The sequence below is a fragment of the Microtus pennsylvanicus genome, chromosome 5 (assembly GCF_037038515.1).
Source record: "Microtus pennsylvanicus isolate mMicPen1 chromosome 5, mMicPen1.hap1, whole genome shotgun sequence".
In the NCBI taxonomy this organism is placed as follows: Eukaryota; Metazoa; Chordata; class Mammalia; order Rodentia; family Cricetidae; genus Microtus; species Microtus pennsylvanicus.
The window spans coordinates 86,444,674-86,458,475 of record NC_134583.1 but is presented as its reverse complement, the minus strand read 5'-3'; the positions used below and the strand labels follow the sequence as shown (position 1 = coordinate 86,458,475).

Genomic DNA, 13,802 nt, shown 5'->3' with positions numbered 1-13,802 from the left:
AACTTGTGTACAAGAGGTCCACAAATTTTGCCATACTGACCCTTGTGTCCCCATCCCAGCTCTCAGGAGTCTGGCTGCTCCCCTGCTGCACCCTGGCCTCATAAGGAAGTGAGCTTAAGCTCTTGGCCCATCAGGAGCCCTTCCTCTTCTTTCTCTAGAAATGTGTTCTTGTCTCAGAGGCTAGGCTTGGGGACAGGCCTCTCCCTGACTGACCCACCCCCTGGCCCCTCCCCTCATCTCCTTTCACCAGGTGTATTCAGCTCTGACGTCCCTCTGCCAATAGAAAGCCAATCTGTTCCTCAGATGGCTCTCTGCCTGGTTACTAAGGACACCCACTGCCCTGACTCCTATTCTCCCTTCCCAGAAGCCCTGCCAGTGGTCACACCCTGCCTAGCCCGAGTCCTAAGGCTGTGTCCTTGTGTGTGAGCACCTGGGAACCCTGACGTGCTAGAAGAATGGCCCTCAGGGTCAGCTGGCCCAGCCATTCTATCTGGCAGGCCAGCTGTGCCTGGACATAGGCCACTGGCATTGGGCAGCCTCCTCCTCCCTTCCAAAGGCTGTTGCAAAGAGGGCATGGCAGGCCTCCATGGTGGCTGAAGGGCTCTGCCAGGCTCCATACACTGTGCACTAAATCAAGGATTTCCCAGTACTAGACCACACTTCCAGTTCCTTCTTCCCGCCTCAGGTCACAGTGGCTCAAACCTGGCCTACCACATTGTCTGCTATGGCCGCTAGCCCCTGACCTCTGTCTCCACTGATGGGAGGGTCTTCTTCGGCTGTCTGTACCTTGGGAGCCAGCCAGACCCCTGTCCCTAATCTCTGCAATCCACACTTGCTTCAAGGCCAGAAATACAGACTGGACTTAAAGAAGCATGTCAGCCCACCAGCGCCCCTCAGCCCACACCCTTCTTTTTACTGCCCCTCCCAATTATCTAGTGTCTACAGTCACTCCCGGAGCTGTCTCAAGTGCCCTGTGAAGCTCTGCTTTGCATGTTCTCTCTCTCTCTCTCTCAATCTCTCTCTCTCTCTCTCTCTCTCTCTCTCTCTCTCTCTCTCTCTCTCTCTCGCACACACACACACACACTCAAACCTGGCGGTTTGAGGGGACATACAAAGAGCTGCCCCACAGGGGGCTGCTCTAACCCATCGCAGCCCAGTGTGGAGAGCTAGTGTCCCTGGGCACAAGGTTTACACACAGGACCACGGGAAAGTAACTGCACTGCAGGGCATGCACCTGCGTCCCAAGTTCAAAGAGGGCCACAAGAACATATACTGGGAAGGAAAGCATAAGAGAGAAAAATATATGGATGGAAGGAAAGAGGGCTTGGACCTCCCCACGGTCACTCACTGTCCTTCCCAAGTTGTTCAGAAAAAACAATTCTGTATCTAAGGTGTCTAAACCAGGCTGGCCTTGAACTTGTGACTGTCCTCTGGGGTCACAGTATCTGCCACCACACCTAGCATTAGCCTTTGAGCTAGAATTCTAAACTAGAGTGGAGGGGGGGGGAGTTGAATGCAACACACCCTCTAGGTAAACACACTGACTGCTCCACCCCAGAAACAGGTCTGGCCGGTACAAAGTAAAGTCCCCTCCGGGACTGTTCCTAACACAAGGTGGCTTCTTGCCTGGCTTCTTGCCCTGTGTCCTCAAACTGGTTAAGGCCAAACCGCAGGTGGCTGCTGCAGCAAGAACCCCCCAGGTGCCAGGAAGATGTTCAGAGACACATCCACCATGCCAAAAGCAAAAAATCCTGATGGTAGAGGGCTAGGCTGTGGTATCTGGTGTCAGTATTTCTGAGAAGTGGGTGTCGAGGCCTGGATCTTGCCTCTGCCCCAAGTGGCAGCGTTAGTGTGGTAACTGTCACTTCCACATCCCACCTGCCAACCTCCTTGCCTGGAAACGTGTAAGTGCCCCCACACTCAGGCCTAACACCATGTATGTACCAGCCCCACTGCTGGGGAGGGACCCCCAAGGAGGGCTGCAGCAGGTCACTAAGCCCCTCACTGTAATCTGCTATTGGCACACCAAAATGCAGGAAAACCACCAACCTCACCGGCAGGTCTACTGTGTATCTGTCCCCAAGCTTGCAATTCTGTACCTCCATCTACACTAGACCCAGTGGCTCCACCGTTTACCCACTACTGATTGTCCTCGGAGTGTGTGTGAGTGTGTGTGTATGCAACCTCAGGTATTGTTCCTTAGGGGCCTTTGCACACTGTTTTCTCACCAGCCTGGGGCTTCACTGATTGGGCTAGGCTGGCTGACAGACAAGCCCCAGAGATGCTCCTGCGTCTACCCCTCCAAAGCTGGGATTACAAGCATGCACTACCATGCCTGACCTTTCTCAGGTCCTTATGCTTGTAAGGCAAGCGCTTTACTGACTGATCCATCTCCTCAACCCTTCTTGGGTCATTCCCATTCTCACCTTTCATCACACTTAGCTAAATACACGCCTCCAACAGGGCCCAGTTTTGGCCAGCTACTGACTCCACATTCCCAAAGCCTTGGCAATGCCTCAGGACATACTGGGTCACTCACCCATGCTTCCTGGCAGAGGGCATCCCTTCCCAAGCTGTGTTTAATCATCTCCCAAGACGCTGAAAGCTTTCAGAGACACCAATCTTACTCAATGCTCTTGATTGAATCTTGAGGACTCTGCAGACTGCATCTCACTTGCTACTGACAAACTGTCTTCATTCTCAAATTTTGTTTATTATTACGTGAGTGTGTGCGCACGATGGATGTGTGTGGAGGTCAGAGGACAACTCCGTGTCGCTTCTCTACTCTTACATGTACGTGGGATCCGGGTTGGTGTCACCAGGCATGCACAGCAAGCACTTTGCCCACTGAGGTATCTTGCTGACTTAAGCCTGTCTTACTTTAATAACGTGGCTTGGAGTGGCGCTCCAGTCCTTGGCTAAATAAATGGCGCTGTGCTTTGCTAGTGGGATGTGCCCACTGGGCTCGCTCTCTCCATTGCCAACACCTCTACAACAAAAGCATTTCACCTCTGAGGTCAGCACACGAGTCCTAACACTGGCCATGCCACCAAGCTGCCAACCCTGAGAAAAAATACCCACTTCCCTTCCCAGACCAAGCCCTCTTAGCATCCCCGTCTCCCCGTAGTTCCCCGGGGCTGCAGGGTTTAGGCAGGCAGCCAGCTAAGAAAGGAGGGGAAAGTTCACGAGAGGCCCAGTACACCGCCAGAAACTGGCACATGCCAGAGAAACTGCAATGTGGAAACCATGTTCATCATATAAATCAAACAGGAAGGCTTGCGCAGGGATGACAGGCTTCCGAGCAACTGAATTATGCAAATAGGTTCTGTGCTCCAGGGAGTATTTCAACACAGCCCTGCAGCACACAGATGGGGAGCCAGATAGGTTTGTAGACAGGTAGAAAGGACAACACGCAGGGAGGTGGCTCACAGTTCACCGTCAGAGATGGCAAGCAGGCTCATTTCACGTTTTCCATGGTAAAGAAAATGGGAGATATCCATTCGCCCAACCACATGGCACACACCAAACAATGCCTAATTTGTGTGTGTGTTCATGTGTGTTCACACATGTCCAAACTGGGTGTCTATCACTCTCCACCTTACTGGTTGAGATGGGGTCTCTCACTGAACCCACAGAGCACTAATTTGACCAGGCTGGCTAGTCAGTGAGCCCCAGGGATCTTCCTGTCTCTGCGTCTCCAGTGTTGGGATTACAGATGTGCACCATTGCTCCTGGCTTTTTATATGGGTACTGGGGATCAGAACTCAGCAAGCACTTTACTGACTGAGCCATAGCCTCAGCCTCTGTCTTTTCCGTTGCTTTATTTATTTATTTATTTATTTTGACAGGGTCTGTGTAGCCCTGCCTGGAACTCGCAGAGATGAACTTTACTCTGCCTACCAAGTAGGATTAAAGGCATGGACCCTAACACCAGGGCCCCTGATAAAATATTTTAATTAATTTGTTTTACTGCTATCCACTCATTAAATTCTAACTAACTCTAAGAACTGAACCCATGAGGTCCCCAATCACTAATGAGGAAAACAAGACTTAGACAGCAGAAGCTCACTTAAGGTCACAGCCAGCCAACAGCAGAGCAGGAATCTAGTCCAGGTCCAGTGCCAACGGGCATGTCCTTACTTACCAGGGTACAGTGGTGACAGCAAAGACCAGTTTAAGATTCCTGCAGTTGCAACACACATTGACTTATGTCACTGCTGTAGCCAAAATGATAGGTGGCAGCCAGCAGGAAAACTCACTTATTACAAACAGGCTAACTCTCAGTATGGCTTAGCTGCCCACCAGAATTTCATAATTCACCTGGCACGCAAGAGCAAGCTCTGCCTCCAGCTAATCCCTCACCAGCTGTCCATCTCACCTGGCAGTAAACAACTGCTGGAAATCCTTAGAGAAAGGGTTACCCACAGGAAGAGACAGCTTAGCAGGATTCCAGGTCTAGGAACATGGCAGGCATCCCTCACCAGGAACAGCACCAGGCTGAGGAGCCCTGAGCCTTGTCCCTAGAAGGCCCCAAAGATCTGCCAGTAGGGTCTCTTATGACCTGCAACTCATGGGAATGTTCTCCTCTACTGAACAGATATGGTTCCAACTTAGGCTGAGCGCAGTGGCGCACACCTTTAATCCCAGCACTCAGGAGGCAGAGGCGGGCGGATCTCTGTGAGTTTGAGGCCAGTCTGGGCTATAGAGTGAGTTCTAGGCCAATCATCGGGGCTATACAGAGAAACTGCCTCAAAACAGCTGAAGAACAACTGAAGACAACACTGGCTGTGGGAGTACACGCCTCTGGAGTACACGCCTCTGGAGTACATGCCTCTGGAGTACATGCAAACACACATCAAAAATAAAAAGGACTTAAACCCTCACATGGCTGATATATCCAGAGGAAGTGACTTAGAATGAATGGGACATGTGCACCTTGTGCTTCCGGGGGATCTGAGGAACAAGGAAAGCCAAGGAATGTCTCAGTACATTTCAGTGGCCGTAACAGAAGAGCCGATTTACATCTTATAAAGATTTACACGCCTCACAGTTCCTGAGGCCGGGGAGTTCAGCACAACTCCCTCCTGGTAAGGGCCTTAGGCTACATCCTCTGATGGAAGAAGCCACTGGTCTGGCGGGAGCCTGGACAAGAGTGGAAATGAGCACGTGCAGAAGAGACGGCAGGGCCCAAGGCACCGACTTGGTGCACCTCAGAAGACCGGATTCCAGCTCCGGACCAAGACACTAGCACCCTCTGCTTCAGAGACTTCACCTTGCAAACTCAGTCACTCTGGCTACCAGATTATGACAGCTTTTTTCCCTTGGGGCATGTGTGGTCGGAGATGAACCACAGCAAGGGTCCTCACTGGGAAAAGCTGTACCCTGAATTCATGGCTGAGCATTCCTGTCTGCAAGCTCTAAAGCGGCCACAGGTGTCGTCCCACAGTGAGACACTGATATCACCATGTGCCACTCACACTGATGGGCTGGACTCGGCTGTTCAGGTCAGGTTAGGAAACGAATTTTGGGTTATGGCCATGACATTTTGAATGGTCTGATCTCAAAATCTAAGCAGTGTCAGGCCTGGTTAGTATCTGGATGGTAAAAAAAGTAAATTTTCAGTCATCATTCAATCTACATCTCTCAAAAAATAAACCAACAGAACTCTCATCTGTCATACACTGCAAAAATTCAAGCTGGACATGATGAACACTTCTAACTCCAGCACTTGAGAGGTGAAGACAAGAGAATCATAAATTCAAAGGCATCCTTGGCTACACAGCCAGCCTAGGCTACATGAGACACTGTCTCAATAAAATAAATAGACAGACAGATAGAATAATAAAGGAAACCGGTGAGATGGTTCAGCAGGAGAAACCAAACAACATGAGTTCAGTCCTCAAGAGACCCACACAGGAGAGGGAGGGAGCCAATTACCCCAAGCTGTCCTCTGACCTACAGGTGGCACATAAGTGCACACATGCACACGCACACATGCACATACATGTGCACACCTGACCCACCACAAAAAAACAGTTAAACTTGTTTAATAACAAGGGAAACACATGTTGACAAGGCTAACAGTACAGCCCATCCGCTCTGAAACATAGCACCTAGATCCAGTCTTGCCAGCACAGAACGCCCATGTGAGCTCTGACTGCCAGGGAGGGGAGTGCATCTATCAGCTCAAGGAGCTCAGAACCTCTCCTCATACCAAGATATTGTATGTATCCCACAAATGTTCCCTAATCTCTGGGGCTGCTCTGCACCTCCCATGCATGTTCGTCACCTCAGCACCCTGACAGCTGCAATACAAGCAGTGCAAAACACAGCAACAATCAAAACACCTGTCTAGTAGCAATCCCAGCAAATCCCAGCATCTAGAAGCTGTATTTACAAATGTCCCGATTTACAGGGGTAGGGGGTCACATGCCACGGGCCACCTCCAGGTAAAAAAATGCTGTTAGGTGGGGCTGGAGACATGGCTTAGGGGTGAAGAATCTGTGCCTCTTGCAGAAGACCTGAGCTCAGTTTCCAGCATCCACACGGGTTACCTCGAACCCCTAATTCCAGCTCTAGCGCAGTCTACGTTCTCTTCAGACTCAGCGGCCACTGCCCTCAAGTGGTTCCCCCACACACAAATACATAACTAAAATTAATCTTTTTTTCTAAAGACAACTTTTCACTATGTAGCCCTGGCTAGTTGGCTTCGAACTCACAGAGATCCTCCTTCCTTTGCTTATAGTCCTGGTATTACAGCATGTGCTACCATCTCCAACAAGAGAAATCTCAAAAAAAAAAAAAAATACTGCAAATGGCAGTGGGCCTCACAGCAACCCTCCATGCGCAGATGTGTCTAGTCTCGCTTCCTTCCGAGTGCCGCTCCTCTTCTGTGCACAAGCCTATATTTAAGGACCTTCACTGACTCCGGCTCTACGTCATTAAGAATGGAGGGGCTGTCATACAATACTGCAGATAGCAGCCCTCCCGGTAGCTGAAGAAGTCTGTCGTGTATACGTTGCCCTAAGGGACCCTCGAGGCAGGTTTCTTGTGGATATTCATGCCTCTGAGGTCCCCATCCTCAGCTCCAGAGAGGTATGTGGTGCCTTTGAGAAGTCCCCAGGGCACAGTGGCCGAGCTTCACACTTCCTAGGTCAGCACGTGCATGCTCATCAAACTACAAGTAGAGAGGTGTGACGGAGATCCTTCGACGGGCCAAGTTCTGAGTTCCCTGGCCGCCAGAGGATCCACATCTCAAAGAAGTGGGTCTTCAAGTTTAATGCAGATGGATTGAAGACACTGAAGCTGAGAAGTGGCTCATCCCCGATGGCTCGGGGTGCAAATGTATCATCAACTGTGGTCCCCTGGATCTGCACTCCTGAGGGCTTCCCCTGTGCTGAATCCCACACACACACACCCAACAAACCTTGCAGCCAGTCTCAAAAAAAAGGGTGGGGGGAGGAAAAATAAGACATGTTGAGTCAATTCAATCTACTGGATGCTGTACCTCAGCACTACAATGGCCTGTGAAGGCCTGTGGTCCTCCTCGCAATCACGGGGTCGCACTAAAACCACCCAGGGTCACAGAGAAGATGGCATTCCACTTCATCAGTCCCAGGCAAAAAGCCAAATTTAGCCTCCGAAGTTCACTTTCTACGGGATGTATAATGTTTTCACTTGGGGGACAAGGCAGGGGAGTGCACGCGGCTCCTCGGATGACCCGAGCGTGGCTTCCAGTCCTCACAGAAAGCATCTTACAAGCATCTGTCTCCAGCCCCAGGGGAGCCGATGTCTCCAGAGGCACCAGCACTCAGAAATTTAAAAAGTAAAAAAAAAAATTAAAACCCTATTATGTGTCGTGGTGCACTTTAATCCCAGCACTGGGGGCGTGAAGGCAGGTGGATCTTTGTGAATTCCAAGACTGGCATGGCCTACATAGCAAATTCCAGGCCAGGTAGGACTACAAAGGATGACCCTGTCTCAAAAACAAAATAAAAGAAATCCTTTCTTCTTTTTTAAGCGTCAGAAAGTTCGAGATTGTGCATAGGACACACTCTTGGAAGACAAAGCTGCGTCAAACTTGGAGACCTGCCTGCGCCACCCAAGTGCTGAGACTGAGGTCTAACTCCTTATCTCCTGGGAGTCAGGGGATGCAGGAGAGCAGGCATCGGTGCTGCCTTCCTACAGAGGAGATGAACACCCGGGCGTGCTCCCATCTCGTCCCGGTCAGTCTCGGTCTGCACGTCTGACGTGACAGTCACCACTAAGGGCCATGCTCAGAAAACGGTTACAACACAGATGTGGGTTCACTTCCAGATGTCTCTCAGGGACAGACATCATCCTCTCGTACACTGATTAACACCAAGCCACACAGCACTCCAGCTCCCGCACACTGAAGGATGCCCGCGTGCAGCTAGCACCGGATCTTTCTTTTTTTTTTTTTTTTTTTTTTTTTTTTTGATTTTTCGAGACAGGGTCCCTCCGTAGCTTTTGGTTCCTGTCCTGGAACTAGCTCTTGTAGACCAGGCTGGCCTCGAACTCACAGAGATCCGCCTGCCTCTGCCTCCCCTCATTCAGCACCACATTCTGCCATTCCAGCAGGAGCTTGTACAGTCAACACAAATCCTTCAAGGAAGTGTCTGTCCTCGCTCTTCACCCCACCCCACCCCACCTATGCCAACGCCTCAGCCTCTCTTCTGACTGACTGACTAACCTGGGCAGTTCATTCCTTTCTTTTCAGATACCTTCACTGGCCCACAGGACACAATGAATGGGTTGTGCTCAACAAACTGGGAAGTGGACCTTCCACAGAGCATTCCAGGGGCCGCTGCTGGGAAGCTAGGGTGAATGCTTTAATAAACCAATCAGTTTCGTAGAGGCCTGAGGTGGAGGTAAGAGGATCAGTTCCACATCAGCCAGACAGCCTGGTCTACAGAGTGAGTTTCAGGCTAGCCAGGACTACACAGACTCCGTTTCAAGGTGGGTAGAGGTGTGGGGAGTTACTCAATGTCCTTTCAGGGCTTCATAACAAGGCGTGTTGAATTCTCTATTCATGGCTTTACCCAAAGCCAAGGGAACCCTAAAGGGAGCCTGGACAGTGTTAGGATGCTGGATCAGGTGCAGAACAACATGGAGGAAGTGAACTAAGGCAGGGGCCCCACCACTTCCTCTGACCCCTGCCTCCCAAGCATGGACTTCTAGGGGTATGACCAGTGAAACTCCCAAAGGACCCCCACCCTCTTAAGGTAATATCAATAGCTGAATCAGTCCAGGGGAGAAAGGCATCCCAACCTCTGTCCTTCCTTCCCTCAGTAAGTACGGGCATGGCTGCTCGGGGTCAGGGTCGAGAAGACAGCAGGGAGAGCTAATTCTGGGAGGACTCAAGAAACAGAAGCAACAGACTCAGCTCCAGTCACACTTGGACAAGGGGACAGAGGCAAGACGACTCCTGTGTTCCTAAGGGTCACAAGCCACCAGCACCACTGTACAACATAGTATTTTTTTATTTCCTTGTTTTAGAGACAGGGTTGTATGATGTCCAGGCTAGTCCCAAAATAGTTATGTCACTGAGGCTAATCTTAAAGTCCTAATTTTCTGTCTCCACCTCCTAAGAGCTGGGCTTATAGGTATGGACTACTAAACCTGGCTCTGCTATTTTGGGTTTGTTTGTTTTCATTTTGTTTTTTGAGAGAAGGTCTCGCAATATAGCCCTAGAATTCAAGGCAATCTTCCTGCCTCAGCACCCACTGGGATTACAGATGTTTTCAACCATGCCAAACTTCCACCTTATCTAAATGGGTCTGTGTGCAACATGGGTTGCCACTCCTCAGAGGTACGGGCAGCAGCCACTGTTTCCCAACCTTCCAAGTGGCAGTTACCCAGGTGTTGGGCCCCTCAAAAGGCAGCCTGCTTTCTGTTATTAACTTCGGAAAAACATCCCTAAAGGTCAGAACAACTCGCACAAAAAGGGCAAAGGTGGGCACTTCCCAGAACCAGGCTGCCACGTTACCTAAACAAGGCAAAGCTGGCCTTAGCCCAGGGCCAGCGGGGACCCGATGTCTGCCGCAATATTTGTATGGGGTTCAAGGTGAAGGGTACAAAAGGCAACAAATATTTGAAATCAACAAGTGGAACTTACTCCTTGTGTTAGGTAAGAAATTAAGAACAGAACAAAACAAAACAAACCAACAAAAACTCTGCATAGCCTAGGTTTGGCTCAGAAACCAGTTCTTGTGTATCCCACTCAGGACTCCAACGCCCTGGTAGTGTAACTGGCCCTGCTCTCCCCAATCCCCTTCCCAAGTACTAGATGGTGGGTGTACGTACAGGCATACACCATCACAGTCCTAAAGAAACTGCTCACGGGGGGGGGGGGGGGGGGGGGGGCTCGGCACCTGCTACCAAGTAGGTAGGCCGGCGATCACACGGCATCCCTATTTCCTCTTTTTTAACACAATATGCTTGCATTGCATCTCACATTTACTTATGGCAGTGGAACGTACATACATATATGCATACTTACACATACACCACACACTACAGAACGTGTGCGGAAGTTGGGATAATTTTCACCTTGCAAGTTCAGAGATCGAACTCACTCAGGTCGTCAGGTTTGGCAGCAGGCTTATTTTCCTGACAACAAAAGTTCTTGCAATAAAAGCTTAAATTGGCATTAATTCAAGAGTGTGCAGTAATCCTTTTCTCTGCCTGCTAGGCGCGCCTCCGGCTTAACTCCCCTCCTTCTTCCCTGAGCTGGGGGTGAATCTTTGTAGGATCCCAGGCCGTCCTTGAACTCCCGGATTCAAGCAACCCTCCCTCCTTAGGGGACTGGACTTCTGCTAAGCACACTTTAAAACGATTCACCTTGGACTACCATTTATTCTAACTTAATTCAGTGCAGGTTTCCACCAGCTGCAGGACTTTGGCCTACCCGTCAACATCTATGCAGGGTGACTAAACATATTTTCCGACAAAACAAAACCTGCAAACGGTCAAAGTACGGGGGCGTCCCGGGCCTCCGGGCGCATAGCGACCAAGACTGCAAGTTCAAGGCGCTGGGGAAGGGAAGGGCACTAACAACCGCGGCTTCCCGCCCCGCCCCTTCCCCCACCGCGGCGGGGGTCACGTGGCGGCTGAGAAAAGTAGGGGAAAGGTTACGAGAGCCCCGCCCCCGTGCTGGCGCGTCCGGGGCGCTCGGATCCTGTTCCACCGGCCGAGCCCACGCAGGCCTTCCGGAGCTAGCCGGCGCGCGCCGCCCTGGGAATCACCGACCCGTTTTGTCCGACGACAGAAGTCGCTTGCAACAAAACAATCTGAAAACACTGTGCCTCCAAGGGTTTCAGAGAAACCCAAGCCAAAAAAAAAATCATAATACTTACATTGCTTTTATGAATGGGTAAAATGGGCAAGAGGAATCAGGGTTGAGTAACCTCCAACGAGCGCCCCAAAATCCCGGGAGAACCATGCCTGCCCATTCGGTGACCACTGGGTCCTGGCCAAGCCCAGCGGCGGCGGGAGGGAGGCGTTTCTCTCCCTCATCTGCAGTCAGGTGGCTTTCTAGCTCAAACTCGAAAGGTTTTGTCTTGTGCAAGCAGCCGCTTCGGCCAATTTTGATACAAAACCTGACCGGGGTTTGATTCCAGAGACGGTTAAGACTAAGACGGAGTTCAAAGCCGGGCGTGGTGGTACACGCCTGAAATCACAGCACTTGGGAAGGGGGCGTGTGCAGGAAGGAGAACAGGGGTTCCAGGTCAGACCCCATCTCAAAAAAAAGTAATAAACAGATAAAAGAAAAATATTCAAGTATTTAAGTCTAGCGAGGTGTCGTAGTTAATTCTCATAACAAAAGGGCTCTTGATGCTGTGACAAAGCCAGGCCAGCGAGACTCTGAATGCAGCTGGTGCCCAAACCTACCTACTGTTCTGCACTGTCCCCTGCACCACAGTCAGATTTACGTCCTTACTGAGCTTAGTCGACTGACTAGAAAGGTGGGGGGAGGGAATGTATGCTTGCAGGCACAAATGAAAGGCCAAAGCTGTATTTTACTCATTTGGCTTGTGGTTTTGACAGAGATAAACACGCTTGAATATCAGGAATGACCAGAAACCAGACGCCTGTGCGAGAAAATGCTGTAACTCAATACGTTCCGAAAGGCTTCTAAACTCACTTTCATTTTATTTACAAACTTCCAGAGTTAGCAGTTACCAACTAAAATGTGTCCTTGGACAACTATTTGAATGCACGGAACAGAAAGGAGCTGAGAGAGTCGGCCCGGAGATGAGAGTACTCAGCTTGATCTATATCCAGCCTGGTTCACACTAAGAACTTTTTAACTCCTTCAAAAAGTGAGCATTCATCTGTTTTCTGTGGCATTAAAGAAAGCCAGGCTCGGATTCACAATATTAAGACGAAGAAAAACGAAAGGAATCAGCTGTTAGAACACAGCCAAGCGGTTCTAGGGGCTGCCCAGACCTCACCGTCGGGCTGTCCCTGGCCAAGTTTTCTCAGGCCTGGTCACGTGACCCCCCCAGGCTCCGGTCCCTGCGCGACCTTGGGCAATCTCTGGGCACCCACCTGCCCTTGAACCCCGCGCTAAACAAGAGGGAGGGGTGCTCAAAACTTGAGTCTCAGCGCCAAGGGCGTGTCCCGACGGCTGCACTGCGGGGACCCAAGCGGGGAGGGGGCACCGGCCACCTGCCAAATTCCTAGGCCGAGCATCCTTCCTGCTGCCGCGCCCGACCCTCGGGGACCCCCCGGGAACAATCCACCTGCAGAGTGGCGAGTGGGATGGGACTGGGAAAGAGCTTGGCGTCCACACTTGCTCCAAGCCACCCGCGGAGTGGGGAGTGGGATGGGACGGAAAGGGATTTGACGTCCATACTGGACAGGGACCAAGGAGTCATGCCTAATTCAGAGCATCCGTCAGGGTGCACTGAGGACCCCAAACCCATGCGCAGAGTCTCCACCGTGGAGAGGGACACGAGGAGCCGAGGCCCCACGCGTCCCTGGCGAAGGCATCCTGCCCAGTCCGGGGACCAAGCATCCTTTCTCCCACTCCGGGATCCCTAGACCGGTCACTTCGCGGGGGAGGGGGTGCCTTCTGCCTCTCCAACGCGCAGCTCCCGCGAACCCCGTGGACACAGTCTGTATCCCCCTCCGCGCTCCCATAGATGACACCCGCGCCCGGTCCAGGGCGATGCCACATCGCTACCCAAGCACTGCCTTACCGAGTCTGCGGACGCCGGCAGCGGAATGAGCGAGCGGAGTCCTAGCCGGGGCGGGCGAGGCCAAGCGTACGGACGCGCGCCGCGGGTGATTGGCTGAGCTGGGCCGGGCTGCGGCGCGGGCGGGACGGGGCGGGGCCTGGACGGGGCGGGGCTACGGGGAGGAGTCCAGTGAGGAAACTGAGGCTAGCACCCGCGGTTGCCCACAATAGTCCTAGGACGGCATTCCTCAACCTTGAAGCCCTGTTTCTTCTTTTGCAAAAGGGGCTAACTCATTAGATAGGGCCATGCCCATAAATGTTCTTTGCATCACGCTTGGTTTACACTCGCGGCATATATGCATCGGCATATGAATTTCTCTACACGCCTGCAGTTCATGCCCCGGACCTTTTTTTTTTTTTTAAACCCACCAAACAAACAAAAACAAGACAGGAGCTTGGCGGGGAATAGTTTGCTATCGCGGAGTGAAGAAGCCCAAGTCCCAAGCCTGAGTGATAGATGTTTCTCATCCTAGAGCAGATTGGCTCCAGAGGCCAACACACTCATAGGTTACCTGGAATAAAATCATCTGGGTTAAAA

At 51.4% G+C, this 13,802-nt stretch overlaps 1 protein-coding gene across 1 annotated transcript in view; it reads right to left on the bottom strand.

Moving 5' to 3' along the window:
* The window catches only part of Cpt1a (carnitine palmitoyltransferase 1A), a 64,925-nt gene extending 51,608 nt beyond the window's left edge, over nucleotides 1-13,317 (bottom strand). The window contains exon 1 of the mRNA XM_075972941.1: nucleotides 13,227-13,317. The gene's annotated coding sequence lies outside the window, so the exon portion shown is untranslated. The remainder of the gene's footprint in view (nucleotides 1-13,226) is intronic.
* Nucleotides 13,318-13,802: the final 485 nt, after the last annotated feature.